We start from the raw sequence: 5,901 nt of genomic DNA, 5'->3' as shown, positions 1-5,901 counted from the left end.
CTTTACATTTTGTTTGTAAAATGTTTTCTTGGATTTCAGCTTTTTGTAGATATAATTGCTGTCTGAAAGTCGTATTTCCAATACTTACATAAAACCTGCCTTACAAATTAAATGAAATTTGAAATGTGTATCAACTGTTAAACCTAGTATTTTTTTATCTAGTTGCAATAAGACATACTTCTCTATTTTTTGTGCCTTTGTTCTGGCTAGAAGAAGGAATTGAAAGATATTGTTCCACACTTTATTTATAGATAAAAGCTTTCACAATCTTAATCTTTGAATAGCAACAGATTTTTCTTAAGCTCTGCAGATGAATTTAGTAATGATCAAATGCACTGGTGTTGGGATTTAGTCCTCAGATTTTAATCTAACAAGATTATAATTAAAGCCCAATAATTTTAATAGCAGTTATGCTTGACCTTTCTTGTTTTCTTCTCTGTAAATCTTTTCCTAACTTTCGCTGTTCCTCTTACTTGTAAAGAGTGTGGGCTACATAATGGCACTGTTGACAATGGGCCTAAAAGAGCCATTGATTGGATTCAAATGGCTGTGGTGTTCATTCCCATTCTGAATGAAAAATTGAAATTCAAAACACCTGTAGAGCAGAAGTTTTGTCTCAACAATGTTGAGTCATGTTACTTCATCCTATACTTTTATTCAGCTTCATCATTTTTGTGTTATGTTTGTTACATTTAAAATGAGTCATGTTTACCATTACTAAAATAAACTGCTTTCTAGCATGTCAAAATTAAATGAGAAAGTTTAAATGATTTGGTATTTCTTACTCAAAAGCTTTCCCCTAAAACATCTGGTTTTCTAACGACTCTTAGAGTTTCTTTGGCTATCCTGCTAAGCAAACCAAAAACTATAGCTGGTGAAAGCAACATAATAAAATTTTAGTTAGCTAAGACAAGTTAAAAAAAAAAATCCTATTGGGAGCAATGCATAACTAGCCTTGGATCCTTCACAATAAAACAAAGCATTGCCAAAAATCCCACATGATTAGGCAGAAGCGGGATCATTTGTCTGAGGTCCACTGGCACCACGTAAGCAGTGATATTTCTGGAAGGCTCACAATGAATATTCACTGCATTTTAAAGCATGTTCATGATTTGTCTGGTACCTTGTAAGTGAAGTTAGATGCAGCAACTTGTGTGTATGGCTGTTGTGATACACCTTAGAAACTTTTAATACGTGGCAGTTGATGGGGGCTCCTTTCATACCCTGAAATTTGGTAGGGTTGAAAATATATTTTGGTGAGAAAAAAATAACCTGAAGAATAACTTATTGCCACTGCTTCCATAGTTTCATGAGAGACAATAGAGAATAGGTGTGGACAAGAGATGTACCGGGGCCATTGTAAAGAAGTAACTTTGGATTTGAAATCAGTTGTCAGCACAGCCAAATATTTCTTGAGGGTGGGGAAGAAAAAAGGGTGGACTATGTGGGTGTGTTTGCATGTTTATTCACTTCTGTGCATCTTACCTTCTGTGAGCTCTAAGTGAATCTGAGCATTTAGGGCTTTCAGGACACAGTGACTACTGAGGAAAAGACGCAATGCAAAAAGATACTGGATATAGCTGAATAGAGATTTTAGTAAATGGAAAGATCAAATGCAGCTGTGATTCTTTTAAATACAGCTTACCTTTAGAAGTTAGAGACTACATTGCCTTCAAAGGCATAGTCTTTAGTGGGAAATATTTCTAAGAGTGGTAGGCTTGTACTAGTGTCTGCTATCTATGTTGCAAGCATGAGTGTAAATCAAATGCTAGCATTTCTACTTTATCATTAAAGTTTGCTCTGTTCACAGTGAAATCACTTGCTGTGGGGGCAAATCTGTATTGGGATATAGATTTTCTGTTGGAAATATACTGTGAAAAAAAAAAACCATGAAAATGTGCCAGAAAAAGGGGGAACAGCAGAAAAGGAAGGGATTCTGAAACCAGACAAATAATGTGGGGAGATGCTGTGAAATAGAAACTACTGTAAAAAAATGTTTAATATGCATGCTTCATTGAGAAAGCTGGATAAGAACAAGATTAAGAAGGCTGTCACCTTTTGGGGAGAGTTCTTAAAGGTAGAAATTGCCAAAAAAATATTTCCACAACAGGAAAATACCCAAGTCCTAAATTTCAGCCTCTTTGCTACTTCAGTATGTAAAAAGCTAAAACATTTCATAGCAAAATATATACATACATAAATCCAGTAGTGCAAACATGAAACATTGTGATACCTCTTTAAAAAAAATGTTGAAATAATGAAGTGAAGCATTTTGACCTTCTCTGACCCTAACTAAAAGGTTAACTTAAAAGTGACTGACTTCTCATTTCTCTAGCTCCAGGGTTCTCTCTTTGGGATTAGAATTCCCTGGATGGAAAGTAAAGGCATTAACATGGCACACATACTGGTAGTGATGCATCCTTGTTCTTGCTGGAGCAGTGGAAGATGCAGAGAAAAGGGTTGCAAAGGCTGCCTTTGTAACTGTCCCAATATAGAGAGGAGAGGTGGTTTTGAAGAGGAATCTGTTCCTAGAGTTGAATTCTTAGTTCTCTAAATTGCCTCCTGGCTAGGCTAAGTAAAGCAACCTAATTGTACTGAAATGAGCTTTTGTGAATGCTCTGACTGTGCCAGAATTTTTCAGATAATGTGACTTGTTCTGCAGTTGCAGTTAATCTTTACAGTCAGTGCAACACACCAGGAAAGTGTACGCCACAGTGTCAAAGCTGGAGACCAAACACTGTAGAGGTTACCTGTGCATGTCCAGTGGCATTTTGCATATTATTTCCAGGTGACAAACAGTTTAGCCAGAGCCACTGCTCACGGCTGGCTACTAGATAGCTTAAATCCCAAACACTGGCTGGAGTCCTCAGCTACCTGCTCAGGCCATGTTTTCAGCTGGGGGGTTTTTTTGGGAGGGAAGAAAAAGAAATGCATGGAAACAAATTCACCTGCCTCTGGTAAGCAACCAGAAGTTTGGGAGAATGCTAACGAACACAATCTGCCTCACCCCATTGATCTGCATGTCAGTCCTCAGATGTCCTTTTCCACTTTTGTGTCCACAAAAAGCTAATGTTGTAATTCAATTTTTACAACCTGTAAATTAGCAGTGATGAGTGAGCAGCCTTAAAGGAACTATTACACCCAAAAGGCACATGACCTGTTAGATTCTTCAACAGCACAATTGAACTTAGCTGAATTCATGTAACCACGACACAGGAAAAGCATCTATTCTCCTGTCTCAGGAGGTAGATACAAGCTTACTCTGTCTGCCACACTGTCCTCCCTTCTAGTTGCCTTGATGTTGCAGGATGTCCCTTGTCAAGACTTGCCTCGGGTCTTAACTGTTCAGTGCTCTGCTCTTTCCTGCTCTATTTCTCCTGGTAGCTTGGCTCGCTTTCCGACCTCTTTACATTCTGTTTGTGTGAACCCATTCATTGCCGCATGGGATGTCTAAATCCAACCATAATATATGGCCCTTCCGCCACTCGAATGACTCATAATCATGGGAAGTGTCTGTGTGTGTTCTGTCATTTTGGGTCTGCCCCCTGATGCTTGCAGTCTGACTTGCAGTTTACAAAAACACTGAAGTCAAATTAGCCATGTGCTAAGTTAATTCACTTGCATGCATTTGAAGATCAGGTTAAGATCAGTAGATTTCCTTTTTGCTTTTTTCTAGGCTAAGTTATGGTGGCATGTTTGCTCTGTGAGTGTTCTGTGAGATACTGCACCTACATCCCCACCCTTCTGTGTTTATAGCCCGGATAAGCTTAAACTAGGTCTGTGCACCAACTGGTTACTCTGCTATTAAAGATATATGTGAAATGGCTACATCTCCAGAATTTTGCCTGACTGCTTTTTGTCACTGTTCAGAACCAACTGACTTGAGCTGCTTTCCTCGACCACCATGTGGGAGCATTGCCTAGTTTTGTGCTGTTTTTCTCCTAAATTATTCTCTAGACATGTGGAGTGCTCAAATTTCCCCTCCATTATGAGTTTGCCATGTCCTTTCCAGCACTTGAAAACATAAGTACAGTGGAGTTGTGACAACTTGAGAGCCTGATGTGATTTCACACCACCGAAATAAGCACAGATGTGTCCACTTTGTCCTCTGCCTCAGAAATACCATACTTGCTGAACCTGCGCTGGTTGTGCATGTCCTAGAGTCTACCTTGCACAGTAGTATCTGCTGGTTCTTGCAAATCATGCTGCAAAATGTCTACAACAGCTTTGTTGCTTTGAAATTTTCTGTAAATAAAATAAATGTTCTTACCCCCAGTGCAAGTGCTCTACAAAAGAGTGGAGTTTTTGAGCACCCTTGTGCCGTTGTCTGCCTGAGCCACTGACATTATTCTAAGGCTATAGTGTTGGAAAGGCATTACTGATAAAATTAGCAGCTTCATCAGCATCAGATGGTTTTCCTCCATTGTGCCTGAAACTACTCCAGCTTCCGAATACTCCCCTACGTGTACAGGGAAGAGAGGACAGAGAGGAAATAAATTGTGAGGTGAGATCAAAGAGCAGATTTTATCTGCAGTGTGAGTACGGTGTAGGGGGAGATATGAGGCAAAATGCCTGAGAGTATTGCTATGCTGGAATAATGATCTGCAAAGGTTGTTAATTATTATGTTTCTATAACATCAGTGTGATCTCTTCTGTTCCAAAGCAGCAGAGTTACAAAACACAAAGAGAAAAATCCTCTTCAGATTAACTCAATGTGACCTCAGGTGGCTGTGCTTAAGATCGAATGACCGTATCCAGTGCAAAAGCACACAGGGCAGCACGGAACAGAAATTTGCTCTTCCCATAGCAAGATGAAAGGGAGGATGAAGGTTTAACTGTGAAATGGGAATGAAACAGGCTTTAGAGCCTTTCAGCTCCAAAAGAGCTTGGTTCTGGTCTCAGTTTCAGTGTCCTAACTCCAAGGATAAACATTAACTTGTATTAGGCAGTTGCTGAAAGAATTTGGAGAGCGGGAATAGGAAGTAAGGGCCCTAACCCCTTTTGGTAGCCAGCCTACCTCCCTGGGCTCCACAGCAAATCTGTCAGTGGTCCCAGATTTAACAGGATATAGGGTAGAAACCGGCGCGGTGTCCCCTCCCTCCCCAGAGCTCCTGGTGGGCAGGTGGTTAACACATTCCTGCGGGCTGCAATTCAAACAGTTTGAATGAAGAATTCGAGCTTTGCATGAAGAATTCTGGGTGAGTCGGCAGCTACCCACTCTCTACTCAAGAGGGACAGCACTACTACCTAAAAATTCAAGCTGAAGTCAGTGCTGTGGTTGTGTCCTAAGTATGGCTGGATGAGCCCTGCAGAGGATTCACCAATGCCAATGTAGCTGAAGCAGTAGGATCTTTTGTCACATCCAGGAAGCTGAGGGTCAGGTCCCCAGGAAAGCAGGGACATGTGAATTCACAAACAGTACCAGAAGGACGCACATCTAAAAGCTGTACCTAAAAATTCTACTTGGACTTCTAAAAACAATTTCTTACTTTTAGTACAGTAGAAAATACTTTATCTCTCTTAAAAATGTAATATATTACTTTCTCACATAAATAAATTCCCTTTTAAAAAGGGATACTTTATGTGGCTCTGTAGGAACCTATCGGTGCTTTGTTTCTACATTAAAAGAGTAATATTCCCATGTCAGTAATCTGTCGGTCAGCATATCTGATTTTGGGATATGTCCTGAAGGGTTTTCAGAGACATATGAGCTCATATGGAATGAGCTAGGAATAAACTGTAACTGAATTACGAGCGGGATTGTGGGATGCTGCTCACCTGTGACGCATCTGCGTGCTCAGATCGGTTTCTGTCAGCAAATCGCAAGTGCCAGCCCGACTCCCGAGCTGCGGGGCGATCTCCGCCCTCGGCACCTCTGAAGCGTTTCAGGCCAGGGAAACC

The sequence above is a fragment of the Pygoscelis adeliae genome, unplaced genomic scaffold (genome assembly GCF_000699105.1).
Source record: "Pygoscelis adeliae isolate BGI_AS28 unplaced genomic scaffold, ASM69910v1 Scaffold167, whole genome shotgun sequence".
In the NCBI taxonomy this organism is placed as follows: domain Eukaryota; kingdom Metazoa; phylum Chordata; class Aves; order Sphenisciformes; family Spheniscidae; genus Pygoscelis; species Pygoscelis adeliae.
Note: the sequence above shows the minus strand (reverse complement) of the source record.